At 39.1% G+C, this 23,436-nt stretch overlaps 1 protein-coding gene across 1 annotated transcript in view; it reads left to right on the forward strand.

Annotated features, from left to right (window-relative positions):
• LOC148950674 (uncharacterized) overlaps window positions 1-23,436 on the forward strand; it is a 96,670-nt gene that overhangs the window by 1,852 nt on the left and 71,382 nt on the right. The window lies entirely within an intron of this gene.

Raw genomic sequence — 23,436 nt, forward strand, 5'->3', positions numbered from 1 at the left:
TGCCCTGGGGGCATATATGGTTCTTATGTAAGGGATGCTCGTATGAGCTTCAGAGAGGGCTCATTTGATTGGAAATTGAAAGTTCCAGTTCACGTTTAAGAGTCAAAACTAATCGGAGGGTAGCTGGCACCCCAACGCCCTTTTATCCTCAGATGTACCAGATACACATTTTGAGATAGCCATTTTGTTAGAAATAGTTCAAACATTAGATAACAAAAACTCTGGTATCGACAAAACCCCCAGGACCAGGGGCAGGCGTTGTAAGTTATACCCTGGGGGCATATATTGTTCTTATGGAAGGGATGCTCGTATAAACTTAAGAAAGGGCTCATTTGATTGTAAATTGAAAGTTCTAGTTCACTTTATAAGAGTCAAAAAAGATCTGAGGGCAACTAGCCCCCTCGACGCCCTTTTTTCCTCAAACCCATCTGATAAAAATTTTAAGATAGCCATTCTTAACAAATAGTTCAAACATCAGATAACTGCCACAGGGGTGTATAAGGTTTTGTGTAAGGGGGGGGGGGCGCGCATAAACTTCAAAGGTGGCTCATTCTATGTTTTTATCAGTCAAAAGTGATCGGAAGGTATCTACACTCCCCTCGCTCATACAACCCCTCCCCCCTCATAAACACACCCTCTTTCCTCCAAATGCATCCGATCAAAATTTTGAGACAGCAAGTTTGTTTGAAACAGTCCAGCGGTCAGATTAGAAGCTTCGGGGTCGATATACACCCCCGCCCCACCTACATCCCGGGGAAGGATTGTTATTTATATCCCGGGGGCATATAGAGTTTTTCTCATGGAAGAGGTTGTCGTATAAACTTCGGAGGGACTCAAATGATTATAAATTGAAAGTTTCTAATTCCGTTTTTAAGAGTCAAAAGTGATCCAATGGTAAATGTCCCCCCCCCCCCCCCGCCAACCCTCTTTTCCCAAAATACATCCGATAAATTTTTTTTTATAGCTATTTCGTTTGAAATAGACCAAGAGATCATATAACAAAAACTTCAGGGATAATACAGCCCTCCCACAAAAAAACTGGGATTCACAATGGTAACTTATTAAAACAATAGGTTTTTTGTTTATAGTAATCACTGGCTAAAAATAACCACTTTTGGTTTAATTAGGTTATGTAATATGGTGTTTCATAGGCAGCGCTAGCGCTGCCTAAGAAAAGAACGATGTGGGCACAATGTGTTTTTTTTCTCCATACCCGGGCACTTCGTATCGAAGGAGTTGTCGTAGAAACTTCGAAAAGGACTCATTCGATTGGAAATTGGAATGGCTAGTGCCGTTTTTAATAGTCGAAAGTGATTAGAGGGCAACTAGCCCCCCGCGCCCATCATTCCCCCAAACGCATCCAATCAAAATTTTGAAAGAGCCATATTATTCAGCAGAGATGATTTCCAGATAGAAAATATCTTTTTGAGGAGGACACTCCCCCAAAACCCTCGAGGCAAGTGTTTAAGTTATGCCCTGAGGGCATATAAGAACAATGTTGGCACAGTGTACCATTTATTATTTTTTTCCTTTAAAGCAGGGCACCTCATATGGAAGAGGTTGTCGTAAACACTTCAAAAGGGGCTCATTCGATTGGAGATCGAGAGTTCTAGTGCCCTTTTTAATAGTCGAAAGTGATTAGAGGGAAACTAGCCCCCCCCCCACGCCCATCATTCCCCCAAACACATCCAATCAAAATTTCGAGACAGCGATTTTGTTCAGCGTAGTTGATTTCCCGATAAAAAATGTGTTTTTGAGGAGGACACTCCCCCACAACCCTAAGGGCAAGGGTTTTAAGTTATGCCCTGTGGGATTTAAGGTTTTCATAGAAGGCGTTGTCGTAGAAACTTCAAAACAGGCTCATTCGATTGGAAATTCAAAGGACTAGTGCCCCTTTTCATAGTCGAAAGTGTTTGGAGGGCAACTAGCCCCCCCCCCCCCCCCAAGCCGATCATTCCCCCAAACACAGCCAATCAAAATTTTGAGATAGCCATTTTGTTCAGCGTAGTCGATTTCCAGATAGAAAATATCTTTTTGAGGAGGACACTCCCCGACAACCCTCGGAGCTAGGGTTTTAAGTTATTCCCTGGGGGCATATAAGAACGATGTTGGCACAATGTATAATTTATTATTTTCCTTTAAAGCAGGGCACTTCATGTGGAAGTGGTCGTCGTAAAGACTTCAAAAGGGGCTCATTCGATTGAAAATCGAGAGTTCTAGTGCCCTTTTTAATAGTCGAAAGTGATTGGAGGGCGACTAGCCCCTCCCCGCCCGACCAGAATTCCCCCAAACACATCCAATCAAAATTTTGAGATAGCCATTTTGTTCAGCGTAGCGGATTTCCAGATAGAAAATGTGTTTTTTGATGAGGACACTCCCCCACAACCCTCAGGGCCAGGGTTTTAAGTTATGCCCTGGGGGCATATAAGGTTTTTATAGAAAGCGCTGTCGTAGAAACTTCAAAACTGGCTCTTTTGATTGGAAATTCAAAGGGCTAGTGCCCTTTTTAATAGTCGAAAGTGATTGGAGGGCAACTAGCCCCCCCACGCCCATCATTCCCTCAAACACATCCAATCAAAATTTTGAGACAGCAATTTTGTTCAGCGTAGCTGATTTCCGGATAGCAAATTTGTTTTTGAGGAGGAGACTCCCCCCCCCAACCCACAGGGCAAGGGTTTTAAGTTATGCCCTGGGGGCATATAAGGTTCTTATAGAAGGCGTTGTCGCAGGAACTTCAAAACAGGCTCATTCGATTGGAAATTCAAAGGGCTAGTGCCCTTTTTGATAGTTGAATGTGATTGTAGGGCACCTTGCCCCCCCCCCCTACGCCCATCATTCCCCCAAACACATCCAATCAAAATTTTGAGATAGCCATTTGGTTCAGCGTAGTTGATTTCCACATAGAAAATATGTTTTGAGGAGGACACTCCCCCAAAACCCTCAGATCGAGGGTTTTAAGTTATGCCCAGGGGGCATTTAATGTTTATAGAAGGTGTTGTCGCATAAACTTCAAAAAAGCTCATTCGATTGGAAATTCAAAGGGCTACTGCCCTTTTTAATCGTCAAATTAAAAATAATTTAATTGTCAAATGGAGGGCAACTACCCCCCCCCCCACGCCCATCATTCCCCCAAACACATCCAATAAAAATTTTGAGATAGCTATTTTGTTTAGCGTAGTTGATTTCCAGATAGAAAATATATTTTTGAGGAGGATACTCCCCCACAGCCCTCAGGGCAAGGGTTTTAAGTTATGCCTTGGGGGCATAAAAGTTTTTTTTATAGAAGGCGTTGTCGTAGAAACTCCAGAAAAGGGCTCATTTGATTGAAAATAGAAAGGGCTAGTACCCTTTTTAATAGTCGAAAGTGATTGGAGGGCAACTAGCTCCCCCCCACGCCCATCATTCCCCCAAACACATCCAATAAAAAAAATTTTAAACGTAGTTGATTTTCAGATAGAAAATATGTTTTTGAGGAGGATTCTCCGCCACAGCCCTCAGGGTAAGGGTTTTAAGTTATGCCCTGGGGGCATAAGAGTTTTTTTATAGAAGGCGTTGACGTAGAAACTAGAAACTTCAGAAAAGGGCTCTTTCGATTTGAAATTCAAAGGGCTAGTGCCCTTTTTAATAGTCGAAAGTGATTAGTTATATTTTTGTTGTTGTTGTTGTTTAGACCAGGGCACTTAGTATCGAAGGAGTTGTCGTGGGAACTTTGAAAGGGGCTCATTCGATTGAAAATATAAAGGGCTGATGCCCTTTTTAATAGTCGAAAGTTATTGGAGGGCAACTAATCCCCCTTCCACTCCCATTTGCCTATTGTGTTTAAAAACTAAATGTTACCTTAATATTAAATCAAAATGCACTGTGATAATGCTAATTCCCAATAAGGCATCTCAGCAGTATCCCAATAACGACTGAGGGTATTAAGTCCAAACTTTCGAGGCTACTTCTGCTTTTAAGATTTAACCAAATCAAAATAGCGTAAGTGTATCCAAGCTATCAAAGAAAGTAAACGGATTTTTTTGCGAATGGTACCAAGTTTTCCATTCCATGTCAACTAAAGGAGGTATGAAACTAAATTAAACAGTACTATTTGTGTTCAGATTTTTAAAAGGGTGTATGTTGTTAAAAATTGCTGAAAATTTTTCTCCAGCATACAAATAGCAGGCCAAACTATAAAAGGCCCGTTTTTTAGCACTAAGATCTTACATCTAAGATCTAGCATCTTTCTGCAAAGATTATCGTTTTTTTTAACTCATCTTTGTTCTAAGATCTTACAGCTCACTGATGTTAGCAAAAAGTGTGAAGACCGCCACTGTTCTGCCATATTGAAAAATGATGAGATAACTTTGATGATCTACTCATCATTGTTCTCAGACCGCTAATCAGAGTAGAATGATGAAAGACATTTGCAAAAAAACGACCAAAGGTGTAAGATCTTAGTTCAAAGATTTCATTTTTAAGCTTTTTCTTACAAAAGATGTAAGATCTTAGAAAATTGATGTTTGAAAAAACGGCCCTAAAGTCTTAAAGACGAAAAGATTTAAAGTGTTATTTTCTTTTTCCCTGAAAAGACTATGTCAATATAAAACGAATCTTTTTAATCTTATAAAGAGAACAATATTGTCTTTTTTTTAGGGGTTTAAGTAAGATATAGAACCCAAATTCAATGCCATGCCTCTGTTCGCAGAGCATAGATACAACAAATCTTCCACTTTAGAATACTTAACAGCCGAACAGGCTATGGCTGATTTCGCAGGGAATTAGTAGAACCCTATCAGGAGGTCCCACGGGGCACCCCTGCTGCCACCTACAACTTTTTTTTAACACCATATATGGGCATAGAGTCATTAGGGAGAACACGTTGTTAATGGGGTCAATGACCTCTTTTTCCAAGGTCGATGTTGTTGTTGTTGTAAGTACACGCTCTCAGCGAATGTCAAGGTCGATGTAAGTGCACGCTCTCAGCGAATGTCAAACACCTGTGCTGTCGACCTCAATTCACCTATCGTGAATCAATAATTCCCCTTAGAAACAACAAATTAATTCCCCTTTCTTGACAGATCAATCAACCAATGACATCATCTGTCAGACTTTTTTCGCATAGAAACGATTCTCCAGGAATAGATCCAAGTCATTAATGTCTTTGCCTCGCAACAACTCTTTTGGTCGAACTCCAAAGGATATTTATAGCCAAACTCCATGGAAGCAATTCTCCAAGAAACAACTTAGCGATGAATTGTTTTAGCGCAGGAATCAGGTTTCTTATTAATTCGAAATGCATTAGCGCATAGATGCCAAAAACAAAAGGAACACGCTGAATTACGTTTAGGGATTATTTGGGCGAAACTGATTTAGACAGGTTATGGAACTATTTCGGCGAAACAGTTAGAGACATTTTAAAAGATGATTTTTGAAGACATTTTAGAAGAGAATTTAATGGTGAAACTCTGTGGTCGTTATAATACACAAGTTTCATTTGAACAGTGTTGTGAGGTCCTCTAACCCAACCCCAAAGGGTTCCAATCCTCCTACCCCCACCCCGAAGGAAGCCCCCCGGCCTCCCAGGCCCCCCAAGCTCCCCCCGGGCCCCCCGCGCCCCACCCGGCCCCCCCAGCCCCCCAACGGCCAGCCCCGGGCCCCCCAAAGGCCCATCGAGCTCCCAAAGGACCAACGGTGTCCCAAAGGCCCTCCACCGGTCCCCAAATGTCCCCCAGGCCCCCAACTGCCCCCCGGACCCCCAAAGGCCCTCCCGGTGCCCCAAAGGCCCTCCCTGTGCCCCAAAGGCCCTCCCCCGGCCCCCAAAGGTCCCCCGGACCAGAGAAGCGCCACCGGGATGCGCCTTGGGCCAGGAAAGCGCCGCAGGATGCACCGCAGGGATGCGCCGCGGGTCAGGAAAGCGCCGCAGGGGATGCGCCGCAGGGAGGCCCCGCAGGAAAGCGCCGCAGGATGCGCCACAGGGATGCGCCGCAAAAAAAAGTAAACTAAAAAGTAAAAATTTCGAAATGTTATCCCCCAAACGCCCTCCTCAGACACCCAAAGGCCCTCCCCTGGTCCTCAAAGGCCCCCCGGGCACCCAAAGGGGCCAACCGGTCCCCAAGGGTCCCCCGGGCCCCCAAAGGTCCTCCCCCGGTCCCCAAAGGTCCACTGGGCTCCCAAAAGACCACCCAATCCTCAAGGGCCCCGGATCCCCAAACGCCCTCCCTGGGCCCCAAAGGTCCTCCCCCGGTCCCCATACATGCACACAAAAACTTACACACACACACAAAAACTTACACACACACACGAAAACTTACACACACACACGAAAACTTACACACACATGCAAAAACTGACACACAAACACACACAAAGATAAACATACACACACACACACACAAAAAATAACACATTCACACTAAAAATAACATGCACACAAAATATAAAATGCAAAAAAAAAACTAAACACACACACACACACAATAACACTTACACACACACACGACAAAACTTACACAAACACAATAATAGACACACCAACACTTACACACACACACACACAAAAACTAACACACACATTCCCAAAATAAGAATCACAAACTTACTGAATTTCAATAAATTTATTACTCACACAAAAAATTACACACACTCAAAAAAAATTACACACACAAAAACAAAAATACACACACACACACTAAAACTTAAGCAACCACACGAAAACTAAAAAACACACACGCCAAAAATTACACACACACAAAAACTTACACACTTAACATATCACAGTTAAATTGTCTTAATTTTTCAAATTTCATTTTGAATTTCTGTCGTGAAATGAAAGAGTTGGAATATTTCAGTAGTGACTTGTTGTGCTTTACCTTCTCACAGTTACATTCTCTTGATTTTTCGAAGTTCATTTTGAATTTCTGTCATGAAATGCAAGATTTGGAAAATTGGGGTCTTAGTCCACCAGCCCGAATTGTTGAAATCCACTAGCTCACTATTGGGGTCACAGTCCACCAGACTGAACGGTGGAAATCCACTATAACAGACATGTGGTCTTAGACCACCAGCATGAAAGGTGGACATCCACTAGCTCAATATTGGGGTCTCAGTCCACCAGTCTGAATGGTGTAAATTCACTGTTTAAGTTAGGTTAACTTATCATTAGCGCTCATTATAAGTTAACCTAATCTTTTGCGGAGAGTATGGTTAGGTTAGGCTAGATTAAGTTAGGTTAGGATAAGTTAGGTTAGGTTAGCCAATGTACGCTTCACTTAGGTTAGCTTAGGTTAGGTGAGAGACAGGCAAAAAGTGAGGTGTATGATTAGGTTCGGTTAGGTTATCTTAAATGCGGGGCGTGGCCGTTTGTTGCTTATAGGTGCGCAGACGTACGACCGCGGCCGTAGGCTAACCTAGCCTAACCTAACTTAACCTAACCTAACTTAATCTAACCTAACCTAACCTAATCATACACCTAACTTTTTGAAAAATTAAGACAATGTAACTGTGATATGGTAAGTGTGTAAGTTTTTGTGTGTGTGTAAGTTTTGGCGTGTGTGTGTGTAAGTTTTCTTGAGAGTGAGTTAGTTTTATTGTGTGTTTTTTTTAGTGTTTTTGCGTGTGTTTATTTGTGTGTGCATGATTATATTTTTTTGTGTGTGTAAGTTGTTATTTGCATGTAAGTTTTTGTGTGATTGTAATTTTGTGCGTGTGTGTGTTAGTTTTTGTGTGTGTGTTAGTTTTTGCGTGTCTCATATTTTTTGTTTGTAAGTTTTTTCTTGTCTGTTAGCTTGTTTGTTCGTGTGTGTGTGTGTGTGTAAGTTTTTGTTTGATTTTTATATTTAGTGTGAATGTGTTAGTTTGTATGTGTGTGTGTGTGTGTTTGTGTTTGTGTGTGTGTGTGTGTTTGTGTGTGTGTGTGTGCTTTTTTTTGTTTGTGTGTGTGTGTAAGTGTTTGTGTGTGTTTAAGTTTTTGTGTGTGTGTGTATGTTTTTGTGCGTGTGTGTATGTTTTTGTGTGTGTGTAAGTTTTTGTGTGCATGTAAGTTTTTGTGTGCTTGTAAGTTTTTGCTTGTGTGTGTTATTTCTTGTGTGTGTGTGTGTAAGTTTTTGTGTGTGTTATATTTTTTGTGTGTGTGTTTTTTTTTGTGTTTTTGTGTAATTGTGTGTGTGTGTGTGTGTGTGTTAGTTTTTTTTGTGTGTGTGTGTGAGTTGTTTGTGTGTATGTGTGTGTGTGTGTGTAAGTGTTTGTGTTTGTAAGTTTTGGGGTGTGTGTGTGTGTTTTTGTGTGTGTGTGTGTATGTTTTGTTTGTGTGTGTGTGTGTGTTTGTAAGTTTTTGTGCGTGTGTGTGTGAGTTTTTGTTGTGTTCATGTGTTAGTTTTTGTGTGTGTGTGTGTGTGTGAGTTTTGTGTGTGTGTGTGTGTGTGTGTGTGTGTAATTTTTTTTTTTATTTTTATTTTTTTTGTTATTTTTATTTTTCGTTTTTTTGTTTTTTTTTTTGTGTGTGTGTGTTTGTGTAATTTTGTGTGTGTGTGTGTGTGTGTGTATTTTTTTGAGTGTGTGTGTTTGTTTTCGTGTGTGTGTGTGTATGTGTTCGTGTGCTTTTGTTATTTTTTGTGTGTGTGTAAGTTTTTGCGTGTGTGTGTGTATGTTTTAGTTTTTGTATGTGTAAGTTTTTTTAGTGTGTGTGTGTGTATTTGTATGTGCGTTTTTTTGTGTGTTTTTTTGTGTTCATTTTTCTTTTTTTTTTTGTGTGTGTGTTTGTGTGTAATTTTTTGTCTTTGTGTAATTTTTGGCGTGTGTATGTGAGTATTAGTGTGTTTGTAAGTTTTGTTTGTGTTTTTGTTTGTGCGTTATTTTTTGTGTGAATGTAAGTTTTTGTGTGATTGTTAGTTTTATTGTGATTGTGTTATTTTCTGTGTGTTTGTGTGTGTTAGTTTTTGTGTGTGTGTGTGTTAGTTTTGGTGTGTGTGTGTTAGTTTTGGAGTGTGTGTGTAATTTTTCGTAAGTGTGTTTGTGTGTAAGTTTTTGTGTGTGTGTGTAAGTTTTTGTGAGTGTGTGTAAGTTTTTGTGTTTGTGTGTAAGTTTTTGTGTGCATGTAAGTTTTTGTGTGCATGTAAGTTTTTGAGTGTTGGTCTAAGTTTTTGTGTGTGTGTGTGTAAGTTTTTGTGTGTCTAAGCTTTTGTGTGTGGATTTAAGTTTTTTGTGTGTGTGTGTAAGTGTGTTTTTGTGTTTGTTTGTAATTTTGTTTGTTTTTAAGTTTTTTGTGTGTGTGTGTGTTTGTATAAGTTTGTGTGTGTGTGTGTGTGTGTGTGTATTTTTTTGTGTGTGTAATTTTTTTCTTGTGTGTTTTATTTATCGTGTTTTTTTTTTTTTTTTTTGTGTGTGTGTGTGTAATTTTTTGTGTGTGTGTGTGTGTGTGAGTTTTTTTGTGTTCATGTGTTAGTTTGTGTGTATTTGTGTGTTTGTGTTAGTTTTTTTTTGTTTGTAAGTTTTGGAGTGTGTGAGTATGTTTTAGTGTGTGTGTGTGTGTGAGTTTTGTGTGTGTGTGTGTGTAAGTTTTTTTGTGCATGTAAGTTTTTGTGTGCATGTAAGTTTTCGTGTGCATGTGTAAGTTTTTGTGTGTGTGTGTGTGTGTGTGTATTAGTGGGCGTGTTTGTGTGTATTTTTTTGCGTGTATTTGTATTTTTTCTAGTTTGTTTTTTAGTTGTAGTGTTTTTTTTTTATTTTTTGTGTGTGAGTGTTATTTTTTGTGTGTGTGTAAGTTTTTGTGTGCATGTAAGGGGACCGGGGGAGGGCCTTTGGGGCCCAGGGAGGGCGTTTGGGGATCCGGAGCCCTTGAGGATTGAGTGGTCTTTTGGGAGCCCAGTGGACCTTTGGGGACCGGGGGAGGACCTTGGGGGGCCCGGGGGACCCTTGGGGGCCGGTTGGCCCTTTTGGGAGCCCGGGGGACCTTTTAGGACCAGGGGAGGGCCTTTGGGGGTCTGAGGAGGGCGTTTGGGGGATAACATTTCGAAATTTTTACTTTTTAGTTTACTTTTTTTTGCGGCGCATGCCTGCGGCGCTTTCCTGCGGTGCCTCCCTGCGGCGTATCCCCTGCGGCACTTTCCTGACCTGCGGCGCATCCCTGCGGCGCATCCTGCGGCGCTTTCCTGGCCCAAGGCGCATCCCGGTGGCGCTTCTCTGGTCCGGGGGACCTTTGGGGGCCGGGAGTGGGCCTTTGGGGCACCGGGAGGGCCTTTGGGGCACAGGGAGGGCCTTGGGGGTCCGGGGGGACAGTTAGGGGCCTGGGGGACATTTGGGGACCGGTGGAGGGCCTTTGGGACCCCGTTGGTCCTTTGGGAGCTCAATGGGCCTTTGGGGGGCCCGGGGATGGCCTTTGGGGGTCTGGGTGGGCCTTTGGGGGACGGTTGGCCCTTTTGGGAGCCCGGGGGACCTTTGAGGACCAGGGGAGGGCCTTTGGGGGTCTGAGGAGGGCGTTTGGGGGATAACATTTCGAAATTTTTACTTTTTAGTTTACTTTTTTTTTTGCGGCGCATCCCTGCGGTGCATCCTGCGGCGCTTTCCTGCGGTGCCTCCCTGCGGCGCATCCCCTGCGGCGCTTTCCTGACCGGCGGCGCATCCCTGCAGCACATCCTGCAGCGCTTTCCTGCGGCGCATCCCGGCGGCGCTTCTCGGGTCGGGGGGACGTTTGGGGGCCGGGGGTGGGCCTTTGGGGCACAGGGTGGGCCTTTGGAGCACAGGGAGGGCCTTTGGGGGTCCGGGGGGCAGTTGGGGACCGGTGGAGGGCCTTTGGGGACCGGTGGAGGGTCTTTAGGACCCCGTTGGTCCTTTGGGAGCTCGATGGGCCTTTGGGGGGCCCGGGGATGGCCTTTGGGGGTCTGGGTTTACCTTTGGGGGCACCGGTGGCCCTTTGGGAGCTTGGGAGGCCTTTGAGGACCGGGGGCTTCCTTCGGGGTTGGGGTAGGAGGATTGGAACCCTTTGGGGTTGGGTTAGAGGACCTCACAACACTGTTCAAATGAAACTTGTGTATTATAACGACCACATAGTTTCACCATTAAATTCTCTTCTAAAATCTCTTCAAAAATCATCTTTTAAAATGTCTCTAACTGTTTCGCCGAAATAGTTCCATAACCTGTCTAAAACAGTTTCGCCCAAAATAATCCCTAAACGTAATTCAGCGTGTTCCTTTTGTTTTTGGCATCTCTGCGCTAATGCATTTCAAATTAATAAGAAACCTGATTCCCGCGCTATAACAATTCATCGCTAAGATGTTTCTTTGAGAATTGTTTCATTGGCCTTTGGTTATTAATATCCTTTGGAGTTTGACCAAAAGAGTTGTTTCCGAGGCAAAGACATTAATGACTTGGATCTTGTCCTGGAGAATCGTTTCTAGTCGAAAATTGTAAAAGTCTGACAGATGATGTCATTGGTTGATTGATCTGTCAAGAAAGGGGAAATTAATTTGTTGTTTATAAGGGGAATTATTGATTCACGATAGGTGAATTGAGGTCAACAGCACAGGTGTTTGACATTCGCTGAGAGCGTGCACTTACATCGACCTTGACATTCGCTGAGAGCGTGCACTTACAACAACAACAACAAATAAATCGACCTTGGAAAAAGAGGTCATTGACCCCATTAACCACGTGTTCTCCCTAATGACTCTATGCCCATATATGGTGTTAAAAAAAAGTTATAGGTGGCAGCAGGGGTGCCCCGTGGGACCTCCTGATAGGGTTCTACTGGAATTAAGGATATTGTATTTCCATTTTATATTTATTGGCGAATAAAACTCTTGAACTCTGCTTACACATCTTAGAAAAACGACAAACGGTACAGAGAAAAATCCTGTAATTGCATTTGGTGGGTCATATGGAGGAATGTTGGCTGCCTGGATGAGGGTGAAATACACTCATATCCTCCAAGTGTTTATTTTATACCATTAGATAAATTATTTAGTCGTTTAGGATATCAGTTGTAACAATTAAATGCAGTATAGGATATTCCCACATTTCGGAGATAATTGCCAAAATAGGTTTACTAAACTGTGCTCAGAGAGAATCAGCAGGGCAACGTATTTTTAATTTCTCTTCAATCCTCCTAAATTACGTTGCCCTGCTGATGAAGTTTGCTAACAGTTTTAGGGAATTATCTCAAATATATGACAATGTCACATAATGACCTTTAGGCGCGGCAGCGGCGACATGGCCAAACTTTATGAGGGTTAAGAAATATAAGTGGAGGCAAAGGGATATGGGCCCTATTGACTCATTTCCCGCTCTCTTTTTCCATACTTTATGACCATTGAATTCTCGAACCTGAAACTTTGTTTTTAATTGTTAATATATTTATCAATGAATATCCAATCAGTCCAAAAGTTCAGAAGCGGATTTCATGTTATTTTTCTAAGAATTGTTCAAAGACCTTATGTCACATCATCAAATAGAATCCAAATACAATATTTTTTGGGGGGAGGGGGGTTCTTTTTAGGCTCATTAAGGTTTATCATAGTCAGCGCAATAGCACTGCCTAAGCAAAGACGATGTGGGCACAATGTGTTTTTTTATTTATTTATTTTCATTTATTTTTCTTTAGACCAGGGCACTTCGTATTAAAGGAGTTGTTGAAGAAATTTTTAAAAGAGAATTTTGAAAAGAGCACATACGATTGGAAATTGAAAGCGCTAGTACCCTTTTTAATAGTCGAAAGTGATTGGAGGGCAACCAAACTTCCTCCCACACCCACCATTTTCGAAAACACCTCAAATCAAAATTTAGAGATAACCATTTTGTTCAGCGTAATTGAAATGTCAGGAAATTATGTCTTAGAGGATTGCATTCTCCCCCCCCCCCCCCGCCAAGCCCTTAAGACAAGTTTAAGTTATGCCCTGGGGGCTTATAAGGTTTTTATAGAAAGGGTGGTCGCATAAGCTCAGGAGGGGGCTCATTGGACGGGACATCAGATGTTCTTGTGCACTTTTGAAGAATCAAATTGATCGGGAGCAGCCCCCCCCCCATGTCGTATTAACACAGATGTATCTGATATATATTTTGAGATAGCCAAATGTTCCAAAATAGTACAAAGATCATACAATAAGAGCTTTGGGGTTGACAGAATCCCCCTGAATCCGGGGGTAAGGGTTGAAAGTTATGCCCTAGGGGTATATAATGTTTTTATGGAAGGGGTGGTCGTGTGAACGTTAGAAAAGGCTAATTTGATTGAAAGTGTACAGTTCTAGTTCCCTTTTAACATTCAAACATGATAGAAAGCAACTATCCCCCCTGCTCCCTGACATCCTCTTTTCCCGCAAAGCATTCAATTGATATTGTGAGATTCAATTGAGATTCTGTGCCATTTTGTTATCAATAGTGCAAAAATCACATAACAATGTCTTTAGGATAGACCCAATCCGCCAGATTCCATGGGCAAGGGTTTTAAGTTATACCCCGGGGCATTTAAGGTTTTTATGGAACGGGTGGTAGCATAAACTTTGAATCTGATGAAGCTCATTTGATTGGAAGTCGGAAGTTTGAGGGCCCTTATTAAAGGTCAAAAGGGAATGGAGGGCAATCAGCCCCCCCCCCTGCAACCGTATCATTTCCCAACACATATGCGATCGAAATTTTAAGAGAGCTATTTTGTTTAGTATTGTCGAAAGGTCCGGTAATTCTGTCTTTGGGGATGTCAACCTCCCCACTGTCCTCAGGACAAGGGCTGTAAGTTAGGCAATTCGTTCAGTGTTTTCACCTAGTATATGTTATTGAGAAAGGCATGCATGTTTAAACTTTACTTTCCAGGAAGATGAAGGGTATTCAGGTAAAATTTTCAGGGAAAATTGTGGGGAGTGTTAAACTAAATCAAAACACGTTATGTGTATACGGATTGTCATAAAGGGTGCAACACAGGAATAACTGGGTATTTTAATTTGCAAAATTCAGGAAATAATAAGGGAGATATCTCAAGAATTGATTTGGGTATTAAGTTGGAACTTTCAGAGAAGGCTTAAAGGGGAAGATCATCTCACGAAAAGGTAATATGTGCACACTACTGCCAATACTACTGTTACTGCTACATTTAATGCTATTACTACTACTACTACTACTTCTATTGTAAGGTTAAGAGCATTGAGATGAAAATTTCAAAAAGCATATGAAGATACAGGTTATAAAAAGGACATATCAGCAATGTCATAGCAATGGCTAATTGTAATAAGTTGAAACTTCCAGCACTTGATAAGAGGGATGTTCTACTGACCAAAAGGCAATATATTAATAGTATTGCTGCTAGTAGTATTACTGCTATTCAATACTATTTCTAGTAATATCAATATTTCTACTATGACTACTATCCCAACTATGCCTTAGAGTATGAAGGTGAAATTTTCATGGAGTTTTGAGGGGGGAATGTGAACTGAATCACAACACGTATATCTGTAAGGAGGTTGTCAAAAGAGCGTAACAGCAATATCTTAGTAGCAGTTTGGCGTGTGAACAGGAAAATAACAGGGCTTGTTGTGAGGGATGTTGAACTAACCAAAAGAAAATATTTGCATCCTAATGCTACTGCTTCTACTCATACTAATATTACTCTTACTGTTATTACTACTTCTATTACTATTAGTGCCACTAGAGCTTAGGCTATTACAATTAATTCTCCTGCTACTACTACTACTATTGTTAAAACGAAGGATATTAAGATGAAAAATTTAGTATATATAGAAACCGTATGGAACTAATTCGAAACACACTATGCCCACAAAGGTTGTCAAGCAGACGCATCAGAAATGCTTCAGGAACGGTTGATGGTATTAAGCTGAAACTTTCCGCATGTGTTGAAGGGGATCATTGTTAAAAAAAAACAAAAACGGAAACCAATCAGAACGGAGAACCACCTAAGATTAGCAACAAACGATGCTGTTTGATTTTGCAAGAAACGATGCCAAAGTGGCTTATTGCAAATTTATCCTTGTATATAAAAATAATCGGCTTCAAAACGGACTGAAAAGTCAAAATCTGTTCTAGAGAATCTATTAAAATTAGCGAAAACAAAGGGTGCAAAACGCATTTGGCTTTACATAACATATATATTGATAAATTAAGCAAGGAAAAACGGGTTTTAATTTCAACAAAGCAGTGACAAAAAATCAAAACAAAACAACACTTTAATTAAAAAATATTCCGGCCCCACGTGCGGGAGCGTTTCTCAAAGGCTCCCGTTGAGAATTAGCCGAAATATTGGGAAAATGTTTTAATTAAAGTGTTGTTTTGTTTTTATTTTTGTTCACTGCTTTGTTGAATTAAAACCCGTGTTGATTGCTTAATTTTAAATCCGACATGGTGGGTTTGAGTCTGTTTTACACGGATCTTAGACCATAAACCCAGAGCTAGAATTTGGTAGGTATTTTAAAATGCCTGCTCCAAGCCGTTTCAACAAAACTCCTAGTCCTTGGTATTACCATATATATACTGAGGATGAGCATAAGCTTTTGAACGTCTATTGTCTTAGGATGGAAATTTTCTTCAGAAGAATTCTGTTTTGTTTTCAAAGATAGCTACCAAGCTTCACAAGGTTTTGAAAGATATATAAATTTTTGTTTTGACCAATATATTTGTTAAAACTACATTATGACGGGAATCAAATTTTTCAGGAGTCAAAAACGCTGAAAATTTTCCTACGGATAATTCCCTCGGTACATCTCCACACGCAAAATTGAATAGGCAAAGAGAAAGTAAGACAAATAAAAATAATTTCATATATATTTTCTGTCAAATCCTCTCAGTGTAAAAATTTCTTCTGGAAAGTTCACCTTTGGAAATTTCCCTCCACACGGAAAATTATCCCCCTGGAAACCCACCCCAAGTAAAAAATTGCCCCCTCCGAAAAATCTCTGTAAACTTCTCAATAACAAATGATATTGGCTACACAAACAATGGTTAAATTTTATAACTTAAAGACCAAAGGCTGGGTGGGGGGGGGGGGGTTATGTTATAACATATATATATCGAAAAATTAAGCAAGAAAAAACGGGTTTTAATTTCAACAAAGCAGTGACAAAAAATAAAAACAAAACAACACTTTGATTAAAAAATATTCCGGCCCCTCGTGCTTAGCCGAAATATTCGGAATATGTTTTAATTAAAGTGTTGTTTTGTTTTTATTTTTGTTCATTGTTTTGTTGGAATTAAAACCCGTGTTGTCTTGCTTAATTTTAAATCTGACATGGTGGGTTTGAGTCTGTTTTACACGGGTTTTTGACCTTAAACCCAGAGCTTGAATTTGGTAGGTATTTTAAAATGCCAGCTCCAAGCTGTTTCAACAAAACTCCTAGTCCTAGGTATTACCATATATGCTGAGGATGAGCATAAGCTCTTGAACGTCTATTGTCTTAGGATGGAAATTTTCTTCACAAGAATTCTGTTTTGTTTTGAAAGATAGCTAACAAGCTTCACGAGGTTTTGAAAGATATATAAATTTTTGTTTTGACCAATATATTTGTTAAAACTACATTATGACGGGAGTCAAATTTTTCAGGAGTCAAAAACACTGAAAATTTTTCTACGGACAATTCCCTCGGTACATCTCCACACGCAAAATTGAATATGCAAAGAGAAAGTAAGACAAATAAAAATAATTTCATATAGAAGTTCTGCATAAAAATTTCTATTGGAAAGTTCACCCTGTAGCGATGAAAACTTTTAGTATTTATAGCGATGAAAAAATGTTATTTGTGGCGATGAAAAATTGGTTGGCTATACTAAATGTGGTGCTAAATACTGACCGCGTCAAAGGCGATATTATGCCCAAAGGTCGTGAACTTGATGGGAGAAAATAGAATATGTAGACATATAAATGTGGCCTCTTTTTCTAGCTATCTGGAGATCAGATTCCTCTGGGAGCATTACCTTGGAGACATGCGAACTAATTACTTATTATTAGACTAGATGCAGACATACAAAATGAAATAAACAAAGATAAAAAAAGGCAATAGATTTATTGAACTTACATACTTAGGTGCACAGCAATAGGTCACTTCAAATGACAATAACGGTGACAACGATGGAAGAATATAAGAATTTTGTCTGAATGGTTTTGACTCTGATTTACGAGTAGTCTCAAAAAGCACTTCTACCCCACTATCAAAGGTAGCTCTTCAGTCCTGCGCTGTAAGAACGGGCTCATAATTGGCCCGAGTGGCCCCAAGGATGCGAACCTTTCGTCCAATAATTTCTTTTAAATATTTCTGATGATTCAAGCGTTCATACGGTTCTTACCATTTAAACTTCCTTAGAAATATTGAGCGTAGCATTTTTTTGTTACTAATTATCTTAGCGAAATTCGAACGGTTAGCGTCGTTGTTTGACTGAAGCTAGAATGCAATTTCTCTTTTTGCTGATTAAGAATTTAGACTCTTGGAAGCGGTATTTGACCTCAATTTGGGGACATTTAATTTCTGTCCGAGTTATCTTTAGAAGGATAGAATCTTGTATTTTAAATATATAGCATTTTTCTCCCGGTACGTTTCACCCTTCCCATCAATTAATTACGCCCCGTCATTAGAAATTGCTGGCCTTTGGGCTTTTAAAATGTTCGCCATTTATTAACTATTTCTTCTACATAATTGTTTTAGATTTATGTTATGGCTTAATCAGGAGTGCTAAAAATTTTCTTTATTACTTTTCTTATTTTATTCTACATCCCTATCTAAAATTCATCTACCGGACTAAGATTATTCATGGTTCTAGCCTAGCTACTATACTAAAGATTTTTTTTTTCGATTTTTACAAGGCTTTTTTTTTTTATTTTGCTTTATGCATTACGTACTACATTATATATAAACTACATTAAACGGATAACATGATAAAACTATACCTAATTCTATATGAACATCTAGTAGTACATACATGAATGATTTATTATAAACCGTATCGTGTTTGCCATATTTACTTATAACAGGAAAATGCTTTTACGATTGGGATTTTTAATTTATCCCAGTTATTAGGAAGTGCAATAAGTAATTTCGAATATATTTCATCAACTTCGAGTCATCAGTGTGCGCAATCATACTGTTGAAAATTATTGTCTTTCACTCCTTTCGTCTAGGCAAAATTCTTGAAAGCACTTACGATATGGTTTCTTCATGGGACAGTTCAAGCACGATTGTGTTCACATGATGAGCTTTCTCTAATTGTCAACTGGGAAATGACGCTTCCAACTGCAGGTGTTGGCATACGCTATCAGGGTTCACTCTCAACTGCTTTTCCTTTGATATCTCATAGGGTGCTTTATCATTAAGTGGTCGAACACGAGGCGTGCGCATATTTTCTTCTCATCATATCATTTTTAGGATGATTTGAGGCACTTAGAGAATGTATCTTCGTGGAAAATTGTTCATTTGTGCCTTTTATGAAATTGTTAGCTGATGGTTTACGTCGATTAACCTTTGCGGTGATTTCCTAGGCTAATCACGGGGGAATTGAAGTTTGGATTTGGATCGGGTTGACATCCAAGTATTGGGACTTTTTTAACATAATGTGTTTAATTTCAACTTCAAACATCTTCAAATTTCATTTAACTTCAAATATCGCTAAATATCGTTTATCTTGTACTGATCGATGGGGTTCTCAGAATTAAACTTCAAATTGTCTTTAACTTCAACTTCAAATATCTTCAAATATCTTTAAATATCATTTAACTTCAAATATTGCTAAGTATAATTTAGTTTCCAATATCATTAATATACTGTCACATGATTTTGTGGCCGAATACGGGTATTCATGGTGATATCTATGTATTTATATCTTGTATTGACTGATCGGGCTCTCAGCATTATGGTATTATATAGTTCGACAAAGCACTGGATACTTAGATTCAAATATAATGTTACCTGACACGTAGCATAGTTCATGGTCGAAGAAACAACGATCAAAGGTAACTGTTGTTTTCATAGACGAAGCTGGGATGAAAATTGCCTGGAGTCTATGGTGAGTACTCTTCGTTGGTTGATATATGATGAAAATAGATGCTACTAGGTTGTATCTGTACTGGGCAACTCATTATAATGCTCAATATCCAATGTTTCCATCCACTTCTTGTAATAAAAATAACGAGGCAGAATCACACGTTCTTTGAAGTAAATACTCATAGTACAAATTATAGTACAAATAAGTCACGTTTGAGACAGAGTTAATTAAATACACTAATATTAGTACATAAAAGTAAATTTTCATTGTTTTGGTTATAATAAAACGACACAATTCTCATTGGGAAATTCAATAGATATACATTTCTTCTAAGTTGTTATAGCCTAACGACGTTATAAAATATTAATTCTTCAACTTTAAGTGTGGTCTCTTATTATACTTTCTAATATACACTACTACATAAACTTTATTTTAACTTCTTTCAATACTTAGTCTATTTTTACATTTGATTTAAAATAATCATTTAAACAGAGTTTATGCTACATGGTTAATTTTGAGGTCTTATTTTACAACATATTTCATGCCTGCATTGTTCACGCACGTCTGTGCTGTTTAAGAAACGCATGTTGCAGCGTCATAACCACACAGTTTTACGTAAACGATACTACAATGAGGGAACAAGACATAACAAGGACGAGTGGAGACCTCTATACCCACTCGTTTTCTAATGTCTTCCCTATTTCTTGGCTTAGACGTTCTCAGGGGGTGTCGGGTTTAACCTCTGCTTTTCAGCTGTTTCCCCGTGTTCTTCTCTTGGTTTTCGCCTTCTTAGTCTCAGGATTTTTCCGTAATTACAAGTCAACATTGGTGCCTCATATTCGCCTTTCGAATAAGGTAATTAGATGCAGGATTTCCAAGCTTGCCCGTGTAGATTCCAGTTGATGCTTGGCAAAGAATATAAGCGTAATGAAGAACTGACATCAATATCTTTTTAGAAGGCTATTGTTTGAGCAAACCCTTCAGCACTAAATAAAAAAATATGATATTAAAGTCTTATTAGAATACGTTAAGCGAAAAACATCTTCACATTAATAGGGAATTGATTGTGGGTTTTACTTAGTCGCCATTGGACATACACAGGGTTTCAATCCATATATCTTAACTGATCAAATGGTTTTAAAATTTTACATATTATTACTGATATATAATTCAACATCCGCCGTGAAATTCTACATATAAACGTATCAATAGCCAACTATTGGTACATATATTTCTTGAGTAAGAAACACATGAATAAGCAAACTTGCAGCACATAATTACCCTGGTATCCTATTTTATGTGTAGGCCTAAAACAATTATAATCTGCACTAAGACAAAATATTTCATATAATTAGACGCTTCTGTACTGATAATTTCTGTTTTGGATAATATCCATCTTGGTTAGGACATGGGTCGACTTTTCATAGAAAATCCAAGGGGACCGCCAAAACCCATCAAATTAAAAGCTACATGGGCTTTGAGTTTCTCCCCAGGCTTCCCACAAAACGTGGTCCATCTATTTATATTTGGTAACACAAAACTTAATACTGAGTAGGGGATGATTTCCATAGTTCATTTGTAGAATATAAGTTGAATTTCACGGAGGAGTAAAGGGACGTATCCTTGCTAAACTCAAATAGGCTACTTGGGCTGGGTGAGAATCCGAAATCTTCGATTCCCTGAGTGTTGTCTTACACCCGGTGTCCAATGACCAAGTATAATAACAACACGTATAGGATCGATGATATTGTCTTTGAAAACACGGTCGGTAGGGGAGACTGAACCTCCCCTCCCCATGATATAAATTCCATTATTGACCTCAATAACTGGGTGCATTATAGGTTGTCCAACTGATTAATTCACGTTTATAGGGGTATAGTAAATTTTTGTAAAGTAGCTACCTAGTAGGTAGAATGTGCCACACAGGACCTAAAAACACTATTTGTCACCATCGGTCGACCACGAGCTTCTCACCTTGGGCCTTTCTCCCTGATCGCCGACGTTTTGAAATCACTCGTATTATTTTTTTTTCTCATTAATATTTACTTGGTTAACTTTACTTTCAAACTTTCGAATTTATTATGGTGTTAAATTTATTATATTTGAAATCTGTCTTTACATTAATTAGGGATATTTCCATCTGTCAGGTTTTTTAACCGTTCTAACTGACTGTGTCGTTATTTTCTCCTCTGTTTCTTGCGGTTTTTTCTTTTCCAGTTTTTCTAACGAAATAAGGTCAAACTTTTTGTATTGTTTTTTCCAAAATTATTGGCCTTTTAATCTTGTTTCCTTCACGTGTGCAGCTACTGAATTCGGTTTTGATTTCCCTGTTTCTTTAACTACTATATGGTCTGATTCGCCGTCGGACTCTTCCGAACTGGTTTCCGACGAATCCGGATTGGAACTTTTAGAGGTGGCACTTATTGAGGTATCACCTGCCCTTCCTTCGTAAATTTCTACTCCTCTGGAAGTAGAAGGAAGTAGAAGGTCCTCGCCTTGAGTTTTCAACTCGGGAGATTTGAAAGATTCTTGAGAGCTTTGGGAGGAATCAATAGTTTTTGCGGGGTTCATCTACTGTCTGAAGGCCATGTCTTTAGGGGGATGGGGCATTCTTTGCAATAGGGATTCCCTCCGTGAAGTCCACTGTTTAGGTTTGACCTTGGACACAGTTATATTCTGATCTTGACCTTGCTGTTCGTCCTTGGGAGTTATATTTTTGAGCAATGTACTTTAACTCGTTTTTATGGAAAAGTCTTTTAAAGCTATAGCCTCTTGTAGGTATGTATTTCTTACATTTACGGGAGGAGTTTCTTTACATTGATACTGGGGGTCTCTACAGCTTTGTTTAATTTTTCCTGTACAGACGGGGGCCTTTCTATCGGTGTTGCAGGGGAAACCATATCGTCAGAAAATCTTTTGGGGGGACCTAAGGTCAAAATTCTATCGGGGAAAAATTGGGTTTTTGGATATATTGTATAATCTAAATCTCTTGCGCTCGCCGATGAATAACTTTTTGGACTTTTTGGCGTTTTTATTTCAGGAAAAAATCCTGGTATTAGGGATTTTTTCTTAGGAACAACTAGATTTTTCATAGCTAAAAATTCTTCAAAGTTTTGTTCATCACTGTCATTCTCGAAATAGTCTTGCTTGAAATTAAAGGGTTTTAGCTCTGCCAATCTTGACCTAGGGGGCTCATTTTCTACATCTGACGAATCAGTGCAGGAGGGATCTGATACCCATCTATTTGGAAATTTGTCTCTTTTTATTCGGCTAACATGCGCCTTGTAAGTTCTTGCACTTTCGGGGTTTTCCATTTTAAAAGTATAATCGTTATCATAATTTTTGACTATTCTGTACGGTCCAGAATATTTGTTGGAAAGTTTTTTTCCTTCCATTTTTACTTCGTTCTTTAGGTAAACGAAGTCTCCTACTTTGAAATCTATACTCCCCTTGACTTTGGGTTGGATTCTTAGCTCTTGGTTTATTTTACATTTTTCCAACTCTTGCCTAACTTTTTTATAAGTTTTCCTCATGCTATTTATGAATTCTTGTTTGTAATCTTCTGAGTTGTTATAATGCTGCCGAGATTCAATAATCTCATCATACGGGATTTTAAAATCACGACCAAAAAGTAAATAAAATGGGTTATCTTTGGTTGTTTCGGAATAAGCAGTGATGATTACGTTAGTTAAATAAGGTAAGAATTTATCCCAGTCGCTCCTATTGTCTTTCGTATAAATACTTAATATGTTCGAAAATATTTTATGCCTATTTTCTATTTTACCATTAGCTTGTGGGTGGTACGGAGCTGTCACCATTTTCTCTATATTAAGAAAACTCATTAAGTCTTTTGTTACTTTCGAAACAAAATTGCTCCCGTTGTCACTAAAAATTTTATTAGGAATGCCAAATTTTAAAAATAATTTTGCTAACGCCTTACTTGTGGCGTAAGCACCTTGATTTTTTAATCCTTTTGCAAAAGTAAATTCAGAAAAATGATTATAATCAAAAGAATACAAGTATGGCCTCTGCTAGAAACAGGTAAGCCTCCACTTGTTCCGTATAGGTCAAATGAGATAATATTAAAGGGGTACTTTGCTATCGGAATCCTCCTTATTGGAGGATTAGGGTAAGCTGGGGGGATTATTCTTAAGTTACATACTTCGCATGTACTTATAAATTATTTAAGTTTTGTCAGTGCAGACGGCATGTAAAAATATTGTTTCAATTTATGGAACGTTTTCATTACACCTAAATCTCCACCTGTATCTGAATGAAAATATTCAAATGCAGGCACTACTAATTTTTGTGGTAACACAGGTATTATCGAGGTTTGGTTTCTATTTGCCTCAGCAGTCACAATTCTACACAGTATTTCTTCATCCAGATCATAGTAAAAATTATCTATCTATTTTCTAAGAGTTTGGAATTTATCCGGTAACGCATCATAATTCACAAAATAATCAATTAGTGCTACACACATTTCGTCCTTTTTTT

The sequence above is a fragment of the Artemia sp. Qi Xiang Cuo genome, chromosome 7, assembly GCF_049724085.1.
Source record: "Artemia sp. Qi Xiang Cuo chromosome 7, ASM4972408v1, whole genome shotgun sequence".
NCBI classification, from domain to species: Eukaryota; Metazoa; Arthropoda; class Branchiopoda; order Anostraca; family Artemiidae; genus Artemia; species Artemia sp. Qi Xiang Cuo.